The sequence below is a fragment of the Aotus nancymaae genome, unplaced genomic scaffold, assembly GCF_030222135.1.
Source record: "Aotus nancymaae isolate 86718 unplaced genomic scaffold, 86718_ANA_hifiasm-v0.15.2.pri h1tg000019l, whole genome shotgun sequence".
Lineage (NCBI taxonomy): Eukaryota > Metazoa > Chordata > Mammalia > Primates > Aotidae > Aotus > Aotus nancymaae.
In genome coordinates this window covers 56,711,514-56,726,264 of record NW_026988431.1, presented here as the reverse complement: position 1 = coordinate 56,726,264, position 14,751 = coordinate 56,711,514, and the positions used below count along the sequence as shown (strand labels likewise).

The window sequence follows — 14,751 nt, the reverse complement described above, 5'->3', positions numbered from 1 at the left end:
AATATAATTAAACATAAATGTAAAATTATATTTTTAAATAGGTTCCAAGGCTTAAAAACAATCAATTTAACAACATTGTAAAGAAACTCATATTGTAAATAGTTTATGCTAAAAATATTTTATGCATGTATCCAATTGCATCAGTAAAAAAATTTTTATAATATACAGATAATAAATATATTTAAATACCAAATAAATGTTATATTTAGTAATAATTTTCCAGTCCCTCTGTGACTTCCTGAAGCTCCAGTAGCTACTCAAATTAGCGAAGTAATCCCTTTTAAGGGCCTTCATATTCAGATTCAAGGTCCCCTGTAGCTTCAAGCATTGTTCTTCTTAAGATACTTGGTCTTGGGCTGGGTTTGGTGGCTCACGCCTGTAATCTTAGCACTTTGGGCGGATCAGGAGGTCAGGAGATCAAGACCATTCTGGCCAACATGGTAAGACCCCATCTCTACTAAAAATACAAAATTAGTTGGGCATGGTGGCTTGCCTACAATCCCAGCTACTTGGGACCCTGAGGCAGGCAAATCACTTGAACCAGGGAGGTGGAGGTTACAGTGAGCCAAGATGGCACCACGGCACTCCAGCCTGGCGACAGAGCAAGACTCCATATTAAAAAAAAAAAAAAAAAAAAAAAAAAAGATTCTTGGTGTTTCTCTGCTTTCCTTGGAGCTGAGAAGCAAATACCAATTATTATCTTTGGCAGTGTATGCAGTGCTGCTGTGGTTTATAGTGGAATAATCTCTGGTTTGGTCAACAATACACTGTTTAACTCCCTCAAACTACGTTCAAGATGTCCTTAATGGTTTAGGACTACTAGACCGAATTCTGTCTCTATTTGATGGGTAGTAGAGTCCCTGTTTAGAGATAGGTTATTGCTCAGCTCTTTTTGTTTGTGTTTCTAGCCCTTTAAAAGGAAGACACTATTTACTCTTTTCTATTCAATGTTCAGGATCCCTTTATTTTTCCAAACAGAGTTACTTATTCCCTGTCCACCCTCTAACCTTCTATATACAGTTCCACTGTTGTCTGAAGCTAGTGTTTAAGCGCATAGTTGAATTTTTCTATCACCTACTTAAATGTGAGTGTTTGTTCACGCTTTCCAACCCGCAAGATGAGCAAGGGGGAAAAAATGGCCTTTGAAAACAATGCTAAGAGGGTGAGGAAAAGAAGCAGGAAATGTGCAGATTAAAATTTAGAGATATAATACTGGTACATACATTATCTTATTTATGTACCTAAAAGTCTGAAAAGAGAGAAAAACTCCTTTGTCTTATACCTACTATCTTCCAGACCGCATGGAAAAGATGTTTATATGTCACAAGAATTACAATTTGTTTAAGGAAGATGTTTATAGATGAGGAAACTGAACTTCTGAGTAGTTAAGTTGGTTTGCCAGATGTCACATAGTAAGACAAATGGTCAGAATTTAAACCCAGGTCCTGTTGGCTTCTAAACTGGGCCTGCAGATTCCTATTTCATGCTTATACTTGTGTTGAAGATATAAAAGTATACATACCTAAATCTATGTCTTTTCTCATTTTAGATTGTATATATGACTTCATTTGCACAGATTAAAGTCATTTTCCACTGGGCTAAATATCCAGAGCTGAAGAATTTTTATAAGCAATGAATTAACATATATGAAAACTTAATGAATATTCAGTATTACCGTTAGATAAAACCTTCTTTTCTTATCCCATTTCCTCTGCAAAGCAGACAAAGGAGGGACAAAAGAAAATGCTTAATTCCCTTCCTGATTTACTGTAGCTGCCATTTAAAATAATTAGTTGCACCAGAGTTCCCAAGTTGCTGTATAGATATTATTTAAATTGGCTTGTTGGACAAGCAGGAAGAGGAAGGCTTGTGTAGAGGAATAGGTTGGTAAGAAATAATACTGATTATATTTATATTTTATAAACATGTGTTACTGGCCACGTTGCAGAGAGCTTTGCATGTATTACCTAATTAATAATTTCATTATTCATTAAATTTTCACTTTAACTCTATGAAACAGTGTAAGTGATAAAACAAAATGGAGAATGCCTAAGAATAAGTTTAATATAGTGATAACTTGTACTGATTTTAAAATTTAATTTGGCTACCTTTCCAATTTTTGCTCTTCAAGCTTTAGATCAGTGCTTCCCAAACATTTGGCAGCAAAAAATCATTGGGGGAAACTTGTTAAAAAGCGAATTCTAATTTCATAGGTGCCATGGCTTGGATATAGTTTACTTCCTCCTGCCACAACTCATATTGAAGTCTGATCCCCAGTGTGATGGTGTTGGGAGGTGGGCGTAGTGGCTGGTGTTTGGGCTGTGGGGATGAATCCCTCATTGATAGCTTGGTGCTATTTTCCTGGCAATGAGTGTGATTCTGGCTCTCATGAGACAGGATTAGTTATTGTGAGAGTGAATTGTTAGAAAGCCAGGACACCTCTCAGGTTTTCCCTTCTTTTCATGTGCCTGCTTCTCATCTGATCTCCTCAGCCATATTTTGATGCAGCACAAAAGCCCTCACCAGAAGCCAAGCAGTTATCAGCATCGTGCTTCTTGTCCAGCCAACAGAACTGCCAAATAAGCCTCTTTTTTTTTTATCAATTACCTAGCCACAGATACTCCTTTACAGCAACACAAATTAAGACAGTAGGTCTCAGGTGGCATCAGAGACACTGCACTCAAACAAGCGCCCACAAACCATTCTTTAAAATATAAGACTTTAGGAATTCTTAAAGGCCCTTATACTGATTTTACATTAGTTAAAAATGAAGTAGGTATTAGTATTTAAATTAATTAAATAAATCTGGTAACCAGATACACACTTGTTACTTGATAACTTAGACTGTGCAAGAATAGATGATTCTAAACTTTGTACTTTATGACATGAATCAGGGTCCATGTCCTATCAATGTCTCCAGAAGTCAGTTCACCTTTTCTGGCTTTATACAAACGCTGTACAACATTACCACTTAGACACAGCTCCACAAGGTACTGAATTTACTCCAGCCTTTAATTAGTTTTCTATAATCATAAATTTAGTGGCTTTAAACACTACAAATTTATTGTTTTAGAATTCCGTGGTTAGAACTCCAGTGGGCTTTAGGAGAGGTTCTGTTTCCTTGCTTGTTCGGGTTGTTGGCAGAATGTTCCATCCAGCTGGGAGGACTGAGGTCTCTATTTCTGCTGGTTGTCAGCTGAGAGCCGTTACGAGCTCCTGGAGACTGCTTGCACTCTTCAGTTCATGGCCCCCTTCCTCTATCTTCAAAGCCAGCAACAGCTAATGGAATCTCTCTCATGCCTAAAGTATGTCCTGCCTCTTCTGTCACATCTCTCTGACTCTCTTGCACTCACCAGAAATGATTTCTGTTGCTAAGATGTATATGAGTAGATTGGGCCTATTTAAATAATTTAGAATAATCTCTCCATTTTGAAGTCTATAATCTTCATCAAATATGCCAAATCCCTTTGTACCATGAAAATTCATATTCAGATTTTCCTAATTCCCAGGATTATCACATGCACATATTTGGGGGACTATTATTCTAACACACAAGCCTGTTGTGTGGGATAGGCTTATTTTAGCTGGGTTTATTAACTAAAATGAGAAAAACTAAGTGAAACAGAAGAGGAATATATTACAGCTTCTAAGACAGTCTTCAGAAATTCTAGGAAGACCAGAAAACTGGGTTTAGAGATTATGCAGCCAGATTAATATCTAAGCCAACCACGAAACTATTCACAGGCTTGATTCCAGTACAAGCATTGCAAACCATGAATATGGGACCCTAAGCCCAGCCCTTCTGCAACAGTTGCTTCTCAGTCTCAGTGTCTGTGCCAATCTCTGACATATTTACTAGCTATGAATTCCTCAAAAAGCCAGTTTCTTCTGTGTTTGTCCTGCAGAACACTGAAGTATTGTGGGGGTACATTTCACTGGGGAAAACAAGTAAATGTCTGTCTTGGTCACCAAGAAGGTGGCGAATTGAATTTTGGATTTTTTCTTTAGTATCAATTTTGCCAAATATAGAGAAAAAAAGAATTTTTACAAAGTTGTGATCTATAAGTGTAACTCTATAACCTACGTAATCCTTCTTCTTAAATAAAGCTCTGAGGAGGCTAGTCCTCACCTGGCTCTTCCTCTCCTTCAGCACATAGTAAGAATGCTTCTCCAAGACTCCCAAAAGGCCAAGGGAGTTCAACCTACACTATGTTGGTTAATATATTAATAGTCATGGTTGTATTTTGAAAAGATTATGACATTTAAAGACTCAGTAACTCATAGAATCATAAAAGTAAAGTCTCATATATTTCTTAAGAGTTCCTATAATTCTGCAGCAGGGATAATTTAGGTTTGTTTGTTTTTTATGTTCGTGGAATTTTTTGTCAACTCAAGGTGTTTTTCTCTAGTCATAGGGCTCTGGAGCCTGGATTAAATGACCCTAACAATAACCTGTGTTGTATACATTATTTTTAGGTTACAAATCACATTAATACATTAATTTTTGTTCATGTCTAATATCTAGAAATTACTATGAACAATAGTGCACTCGTATGTAGATATAGTTGGGGGATTGGTTTCAGGATGCTGCATAAACACAAAATTGGTGCATACTCAAATCCCACAGTCCCCCCTGTGGAATATATGTATACTAAAAGTTGGCCCTATGCATAGGTGGGTTTGCATCCCACAGAGGTTTTATTTGCTTAGTTGAAAAAAATCTGAGTATAAGTGGACTTTTGTAATTGAAACCTGTATTGTTCAAGGGTGATCTGTATATTTATTACTATCTTTATTTTATTGTAGAGTAATCACTTAATTGTTTAAATTGGGAAGACCTTGATCTGAATTCTAGCTCTGTCTCGTTTTCTGCAAATTGGGATGCTAATATTTATCTCATGAAAATTTTCAGAAATAAAAGGGATAAAATGTCTATCACTTGGTTGTTATTAATACAATGTAATTTCGAACCAAAAGTGGATTTCATATTTAAAATAATTTCTTAACAATGACTCAATTGGTTAACTGATGATTCAGATTTTGAAATAGGAAACCCTAATGTCTGCTCATATTTCATCCAATATTTTTCATTCAGAACAAGACAGGCATTTCTATCTAGAGTTGAGGTTACAGACTGGGGGGGGGGGGGGGAAGAAGGTTTTCCTGGAAAACCTAATTTTTCCTCTGAGAATTAAATCAGTGGCCCTAGACATGAACTGTCTAGAACCGTATGTAGTATAAACTGTAACCTAAAGGCATTTCCATAAATAGCAAACCATGAAATCATGCCACAAGAATGACTGACTGATTTGATCAAGCTACTCATTTCACACATAGTTTATTCAATAGTAATGTTTGAGTTCACTGAGAAATATATCCATGAATTTGATGCTTATTCCTGCTATGTTTCAAATTAGTCTCTGCACATGAAGTCAGCAGTTTGGTTTGAATTCCCTTTCTTCCCAGTTACTAGCTATGGACCTATGCATTCATTTAATTAATAAGCAATTCCTTATTGAGGGACCGTCTACCATGGAGGGAGGTGCTGGTGCTGTGGTTCACATGGCATTCACCACTCCTGTCTTCACAGAACTTTTAATCATGGGATAGTCGTTGCTGAATGACAGCCATTAAACAACCAATTACACAATAATTTCATTACAGTTTGAAGGAGAGCTACTGAAAGAAAATAATATAACTTTCACAGCAAATCAATTCCTAACTGTGAAATTTCGAAAATATGATTGATTCAAAAGAAAATTATGCCCTATGCTACTCATTCTAAAAAGAATAAAGTATACACTGTATTAAGTTTAGCAATGATTAAACAATGCCCAGTAAAAGAGGTTACTTTCTAGCATTTTTTGAGTGAAGCCTTTTATTAAACATCACTTATAACTTGAATGTTGCTTCTTTCAATTTCTTATAAATAGTTAGAATTTATTCCAAGCCACATCACCACATAGTCTAAAATAATAACTTTATTGACAATGTGCTATAATAATTGCCATCTAGTTATCAACAGTGATCTATGATGATTGGGCTGATAGCGTTAATGCTGATCTTTTAAAGTGAATGCATCAATACTAATACATTCCAAAAGAGTACTGGCCAATTAAACCTTCAGTGAATTTTATCCTAGTTTGGTGGCTCTGCATTTCACTATATTTTAATTTCTCAACTGTTAATAAATATAACCTCATCTTGTTGATCTACCTGTCATCAAATAGCCCTGCAATTTGAGATGCCAGAATTTAACATCTTAAATAAACATCTTTAGGATGACCATCTCAACAACAAGATATAAAATGTTTTTTGCAGGAATGAAATATTACTTACACTCCATCTGAAGTAATTTCATCAACTCAAATCTATCTTATTGCTTATAAAAATAATCCTTATACCATGAAGTGTTTGTTTAAAAAAGCAACATTCTTTATCACTCTGTTGAGAAATTTTAGGTAAGTCCCCGAATCCGAGAATCTCTTTTCAAATGAAGTTGCTATTATTAAATCTAATCATTCATGTCATCACTTGTAGTGATTCAACACATTAAAACTACAGCTCTCTGGCACTAACACCAAGAATCATATGCTTCCCTTTAACACCATAGCATCTTATTTTGAAGCTGTTACAATATTCCTGGAAGTGGTTTGGTTTGTCTGTGTGATACATTTTCATTAAAAATACCTCATGTAGAATAAGTCATACTGATTCAAATGATGTCTGCTAAAGACATTAACACACATAGCCAATAAGCATTAATAGTCTTGTTAATACAGAGTGTTTCACTCAATATATTGGCATCACTTTACTGACAAAATTATTCTTTTGATATTGCAGAAAATATTCATTATTATTTAATGTCACTTAAATATTTTGCATAATTCAAGATGTTAAACAAACCTTTCTTTTAAAGGAAAGTAGCACTTGGCTTTGTGATTTTTCTTAAGCATTCAAAATTAAATACTCTGACTTTAAAAAAAAAAACTATCCTTACCACTTCTATTTGACAGCATAGCCATATTTGAAAAATGATTAAGACTCAGATCGATCCAAAAGAACAGAATTAGCTTTATAAGGACATGTTTGGATAGTATTTTTTCCATCATGATATTGCACAAAACAAATACAGATACTTATTAAGCCATTGCAACAGGCATGAGAGAAAAGAGAGTTAAAATAACTATCTGTCATAGTAATTATTAATGATAAAATCTTAGTAATGGGATTCTGTCCAATTAGTTTCTGTGACTTTCAAGTTCTGCATAAATATGATAAAATGTGCTTGTTTGCATCTTGATTTTTCCGAGACTCTCTTTCCTGGGCAAATCTCCAGATTGGCAAGCTCAAGCAGATTTTAAAATAGCCTTTCCATATATCACCCACACTTGTCCTGCTTGGGGACGGATTGACGTCTGAGCTTTGAGGTTTGTAACTAAGCTGCTTTTCTCTGCAGAAAAGTTCATTTTCCTTCAGCAGTTGCAGATACCTTCCTTACCTCCCACTAATTCAGTGTTTTCCAATTGTTTCAGCCTGCTTCCAACAGCTCAAGCACACCGTTCAAGGCTCACAGTAAAAGGATCCCATGAAGAGCATCTTTTCCAAACTCATTCTTCACTCTTGACATGTTACATAACTTTCCTATGTGGATAAAGTATAGGAATATATTTATTTTTCTTTCCAGTTCAGATAGAGAACTGTTAGACTGGCCAATTTGACATTTGTTTCTAACATTCAAACATTTAGTTTATTCTTATTAATGAGGTTTAATCTTTATAATCTAATTTGTTACATAATTTAAAAATTCTTGAACAATCTCCATCCAATCCATGTATTTTGTTCTTTTCTAAGAGCAAAGCTTTCTAAAAAAGCATAGAGAAGGTAGAAGAGGATCTCAAAATAGAAATTAAAAGTAGGAATCTAAAATCTGGCAGCACCTATCACATGCAAAATGCAACTTAATATATTTCATTTGGTCCTGATTAGTACTAATAGCACACCACTAATGAGACCTAGATCATAGACTCATAGAATGTTAGAATAGACCTATAAAGAATCTATAAGCTGGTCTAGGTCAAAACTTCTATCTTTTCACTTTAAAGAAGAGGGAAATGATTCTCATAGAGTTGAATAACTTGGCTAAAGCCAAATAACCACTTACAGAGCAGATATTAAACCCAAGGTCTCCTAAGTTCTGTGTCATTGCACTTTTTCCTAAAAATGTTAAGTATAGCTTATGTAACCCTTTATTAACAACAAAAGCAGCCCCACACACATGTTCTTTGACAGTGTATCAAGATCGTCATCTTCATATTCAATAGCAAGCTTTATTGCACGCTGATTAAGAGAAGGACTAAAGCACATGATTTTCCACTTGCTCACTAGGTTACACCTAACAATTTTTCACTGTTTTATTTCATGGCCAAAACGAGAAATGTGGCAAAATAGTATTTAGTTCATATAAGTTTCCAGTAAATATGTATGAAAATGCTTTAAATGTGTATTCAAATGTTTTAAAAGTAGTTTTGGTGATGATAATATTTTTCTCTAGAAAAGAATGCAGTAGTTGATAAGGCAATTTTGTTTTGTTTTGTTTTGTTTTGTTTTTTTTAAGAGACAGGGTCTTGCTATGTTGCCCAGGCTGGAGTGCAGTGACTATTCATAGGCGCGATCCTATTACTGATCAGCACAGGAGTTTTGACCTGCTCTGTTTCCGACCTGGGCCGGTTCACCCCTCCTTAGGCAACCTAGTGGTCCCCCACTCCCGGGAGATCACCATATTGATGCCGAACTTAGTGCAGACACCCGATCTGCATAGCACACTACAGCCCAGAACTCCTGGACTCAAGAGATCCTCCAGCCTCAGCCTCCCGAGTAGCTGGGACTCCAGGCACGCGCCACGGGTCCTGGTGATAAGGCAATTTTGTGAGCCAGGATCACTGAGTTCAGATACCACAGCTTACTCATATGTTAATGAAAATAGGTTAATGAAAATACTGACCTCACAGGGATATTTGATGAAATGTGTTAATATGGCTATGTTGTTGATATTGTTATCAACCATCATTATTACTATTTTTTCAAAAGTTTGAGGTAATAAACTGTTTTAAAAAGATTGGCTACATTGTGTTCACAATAATCTGTTCTCTATAAAGGATACCTTTTTAAATAAAATATTTACTGGCAAATTGCATCTGAGGCATTTTTTGAGTTGAATTTAGAACCATGAGCAATAAGATTTCAACATTAAAAATGTGTGGTATATAAATGACTTTATACTAAGCTCCATCTAAAAATAATTGCTGATCAAGGTATCAAAACTTAAAAATGTAAAGTAAAAAGTTTTCTCACAATATCCTCTATTGCTTACTGATTTCATATTCTCCCTCAGTTTACTTGTATGAAAAAAATATATATTGAACAAGATAATCTCTAAGACATTTGCAGTCCTAAAGCTTTCATTGCATTTCTTGATTTTATGTCTCATTTTCAAAGGAAACTTTTGCACTCTCAGAAATAGTTAACAAAGCAAATGCTTGCTAAAAAGTAAGCATTTCGGCTTTAAGCAATAGATAGATGTAAGTGTTTCAGCTTTAAGTAATGGATAGATCATCTTTTGGATTTTTCTAAACGTTAGGTTTCCAAAAAGAAAACTGCAGTAATTTAGTATAAAGAATAGCTTTGGTGAAAGTGAATGATAGGGTATTTATATAACAATTTAGTGAAATTATGATCCTGAAAATTATTTTAGACAGAGGAGAAGGTAAATATTGGCTTAAATCACAGAAAACATTTCAGTTTTCTTCCCTCTCTGTAAGACCAAAGATATATCCACACCTGAACAGACCTTTTTGTGAGGTAATGATTATCTCCAAGGATCATTTAAATTTCAAAGAGAACTATTTACAGGTTAATTTATGTTCCCAGATCTATCATTTTCCCTAGTAACCATTTATTGTCCTTCAACAGAGTTCTTCTTCTCCCCTTCCCATACATAACCTGTCTTTCTGCAACCTCATTTTTTCTGTAATTTCAAGATAACATATAAGCTTCTGTACTCCATTGGGAAGTTGGGTCTTCATTCTGAATGCTCTTTTGTATACACATTAAATAAATTTCTATGCCTCATGTCGGTGGTTTTTAGTGAACCTTTAGGGAGCCAAAAGCCTTAACCCCTAACAATAAAAAGCTGCATTACTAGTAGCTCATAAATAAGCATACATGCAATATACAATTTTAGTAGGTTTTGAGTCCCTTGACTCAAATAAATTAATTATATAAAGTTTTGGCATTAGATTTTTGAAACCAAAGTAATATTTTGAGGTAGAAAACAATCACATTTATGTAAAAAATCCATAGTTTAGGGATTTCAAACCATATAGATCAGGAACCTGAATAGAAATAAAAATGGTGAAGCAACCCAAGCAATTTTCTATTCTTTACCATATACATGTACACTTTATATATTCCATGTGAAAAATAAGTAGAAGAACCATATAGTTTACTGCCCAAACTGGGACACTTTGGTAGTGAACAGGGATATGAATAGTTACAATAGGACAATAAGTATAAAGCAGGACTATTACAAAAAAACAGGCTCGTATTATCATCCTAAGAGTTTATAAGGAAATTATCTGTAATGATTTAAAATTCAATTTATTTTTTCTTTCTATGCTGTGAATACATAACCATGACAGTTCCAGATGAAAAAGCATTTATTTTTGTACTTGTTTAACAAACATACATGTGTGTACTTTATGCCAAACACTGATCTACACCGGGAAGAGTATTATTAATATACTTTAGATGACAATTACTGAATGAAGTTACAGGTTTATAAACACAACTCTTAAGAAGCACTCAGCTGATATGTTCTGTGATGCTGAAACATAGCAGATGATGATGTCTTAACTAATCTTTATAGAAATCTTGAAAACATCTTATTTATTTCAGTTTAAAAGTCTAAACTATTTTCAGTATAAATTTTAAACCAAGTATATACACATTTATATGTTCAAAATTAAAATAAATATAAGCAAATTATATTTTGCTTTATGAGCCATGTCTCACTAAATACTGTTTGATTGCCTTAACCTACTGAATCTAAAAATAAGAACAATGCAACGGAGGCAATTTCTTTAAAAAGCTTCATAATGGTACAGACATTTCATAGACAAGCTTAAAATGTAATTTGAAGATTTTTAAGGTAGAATTTTCTAGCTCTACCATTTGTGGGGATCCTCTTTGACTTCCAAAGTTGGCATGACATTTATTTTAAAGTAAAAATATTTGAACTACAGATGATGCAGAAGAAATCTTATCGGAACTTCTCTTATCTGATAAAGTTTAAGTTCCCCAAAATATAGCTGTTATTAACCCTCCCCAAAGGGAGTTTCCTGCGAATTCAGCTGTCAAGAAGATAATCCATTTTTGTTACCATTAAACAACACAATAGAATCTCTTATACTCTCTCATTGAAGACCTAAAAACTTTCCTTTCGTTAAGTTGATACACAGAAACATTTAATTCCAGCTGTTCTATGACTTTGTTCATTATTGGGAGTTCCTTCATAAGCACATAAATCAACACTGTCTTTTCTCCTGTCAATATATATATTGTCCTTCAATTTGCAGGCCATCAACAACTGGGCCCAAGTGAGAAGAGAAAAAAACAATTTTTGCAACACATTCTTAGGTCTGTGATATAGTTTTGTCTTTTTCCTTTGAAAAAGCAACCTTTTTTCCTTAAATTATTTCTAAATGATTTCTAGATAAGATAATAAGCTGTACTATGGTCCAAATGTATTTGGACCATCTCCAAGCCTTCCCATAGGTTTTAAATGTAGACATGTGTGGACACAGTAATAAGATCTATGTACAAATAAGGATAAGAACCCTCTTCGGAACCTGAATCTGCCAACACCTTAGACTTCCCAGGTTTCCAAACTATGACGAACAAATTTATGTTTGTTTGTTTACAAGCTAACCAGTCTATGGTATTTTGTTACAGCTGCCCAAAGAAATGAAGACAAGGTAGCCTTGTTTGAGGTAGTGAGTTTTAAAACTATTAACGTTACTCAATGTTAAAACTAGGACTATCAAATTTTTATTAAAAAATAGTTAATGAGATTAAAAACATTATATAATTTTAAAATCACATGGTAATTTGGAATGTACAGAGAGAGTTTATGTAAATGTTTTGATGAATGAATTATTTTAATCACTAATTCAGTTGTAGTTGTGAAGAGATTTTTAAAGTTACTCTACAAATATAGCAAAGATAAATTTAAGTAGAATTACATAGTTATTCCATAAGAAATAAATAATATACAGAACATAAAATATTCTACAAACTAAAATACAATAGCAGCAACAGCTTGGCTACTCATCGAGAACTTTCTGCAACTGAGAAACTTGAAAGCAAGGGGCCTAGCCATTGAACACAAAACCACTAGCTGGTAATAATCCCACAGATTAAGCTTGCAGCTAGCTCTCAAGTAAATGTTAAATAACAAATGAGAAAATTCACCTCAGAAGAGTAACCAAGCCAAAAAGTGCCCTTTTATCTGAAAATTACTTTTTAATGTTTTCCTAAGAGATATTCCAGAAGTATTTACTAACACTCACCAAGGTGGTTTGAATAGCCAATGATAAGCAATCAGGAGAAAGTATTTTTTCCAGCAATGAAACATCCATGAAGTGTGACAGAAAAGAGACATATGTCATGTCAGTCCAAAGCGTTAGTAGTACACAACTGCACAAAATATCAGACTGAGTGGAGGTTAATGAAGCAAGGAAGAAAACAATAGGAAAGACGAGAGGGGAAAAAAAGACTTTGTTCAGTAACTTATTGCAAAGAGGAAACAAAAGGAAGCTACAGATTTAGAGACCGTGAACTTTAGAAAAAGCTGCTGAAAGGATCTGATAAGAACGACAATAGTATATCTGTCAAGGACAGCAAATCCGGCCTTTCAAAGTCCTAATGACACAGGAGAGAACGAATCTGAGAATGATAAGGCTCCATCTCCCTTTACAATGGTAGGACAAGGTAAACCACAGAGGAAACAACCAATGAAGATAAATAGAAACAGAAGAAAGTCACGTTTTCTTTATCATTCAATTTCCTTCAGGTTGCATCATACTATCAAATATTTTCATCCTTTATCCAACACATTCACTTTCACATGCCCTTGAGTAAAATGAGCATTTTATTCTCCCTGGCAGCACTCTTCTTCTTTTTATAAATTTCAACTGAAATTTATAATTATCTTTACTGGGCACTAATTATCTGAGCAGAGTATGGGGGATGAATGGGGACTACTGCACATATGAGCACAGAAGCTACCAATGACAGTGTGGGCAGATGGAGAGGAGCAAGGTCTGAAAGCCATGTTTCCTTTCTCAGTGGGGAAGCTTACAGCCTGAGGCAAGGTCTGAGAGACGTTCTTTGGGAGCAAGACCAGCCTCACCAACAGCCTAGGGCCTGAGTGAGGCTTTTTAACCACCATCTCACTCCCTATGGTGGCCATGAGAAACCCTACCTAAAGGGCGTCTTAGACCAGATCCACCTACCCCTTTGTTCCACCTCTCAATAAGTTCTTTATTTCCATCTGAGACCACACTATTACCAGCATTTTGGTCAAAATCATTCAACAAGTCACTAGGAAGCTCCAAATGTTCCCATATCTTTTCTGTCTTCTTCTGAGCCCTTCAAACTGTTTCAACTTCTGCCCATTACCCAGTTCCAAAGTTGCTTCCACAGTTTCAGGTTGTCTTTATAGCAATGCCCTACTCCTGGTACCAATTTTCTATATTAGTCTGTTTTCATACAGGCATAAGAATACTACCGAGGAGTGGGTGATTTGTGAAGACAAGAGGTTTAACTGACTCACAGTTCCACATGGCTGTGGAGGCCTCAGGAAACTTATAATCATGGCAGAAGGTGAAGTGAAAGGAAGGCACGTCTTAAATGGTGGTGAAAGAGAGTGAGAATGCAGCAGAAACTGCCGCTTTTGAACCATCACATCTTATGAGAATCCCACACTATCAGGAGGACAACATGGGGGAGACTGCCCTTATGATCAAATCACCTCCCACCAGGTCCCTCCCTTGACACACTGGGATTACCTTTTGAGATGAAATTTGGGTGAGGACACAGAGCTAAGCCACATAACCAGGGGAAGGAGGAGAGCAGCACGTCAAGGATCACTCCTTGGAGCTAAACCACATAACCAGGGGAAGGAGGAGAGCAGCACGTCAAGGATCACTCCTTGGAACTAAACCACATAACCAGGGGAAGGAGGAGAGCAGCATATCAAGGAGTCACTCCTTGGAGCTAAACCACATAACCAGGGGAAGGAGGAGAGCAGCACATCAAGGATCACTCCTTGGAGCTAAACCACATAACCAGGGGAAGGAGGAGAGCAGCATATCAAGGAGTCACTCCTTGGAGCTAAACCACATAACCAGGGGAAGGAGGAGAGCAGCACATCAAGGATCACACCTTGAGACAAAAGAATCTGAACAGCAGATCTTGAGTTCCAGACCGTTTCACTGAAATAGTTTACCCAAATGAGAAGAAATCAGAAAAGTAATTCTAGTAATATGACAAAACAGTATTCTATAACACCCAAAAAGAATACACTGCCTCCCCAAAAACTGATCCAAATCAAGAGTAAGTCTCTGAATGGCCAGATAAAGAATTCAGAAGGTTAATTATTAAGCTATTCAAGGAGATAACAGAGAAAGG

The 14,751-nt window shown here is 35.5% G+C and overlaps 1 long non-coding RNA gene across 2 annotated transcripts in view; it reads right to left on the bottom strand.

Annotated features, from left to right (window-relative positions):
- The window catches only part of LOC105713608 (uncharacterized), a 77,305-nt gene extending 64,477 nt beyond the window's left edge, over positions 1 to 12,828 (bottom strand). For both annotated transcript variants that reach the window (XR_010343490.1, XR_001106595.2), the window contains exons 1-2: positions 12,630 to 12,828; positions 7,502 to 7,644 (exon numbers count right to left, since the gene is read on the bottom strand). This is a non-coding gene — a long non-coding RNA (uncharacterized LOC105713608). The remainder of the gene's footprint in view (positions 1 to 7,501; positions 7,645 to 12,629) is intronic.
- Positions 12,829 to 14,751: the final 1,923 nt, after the last annotated feature.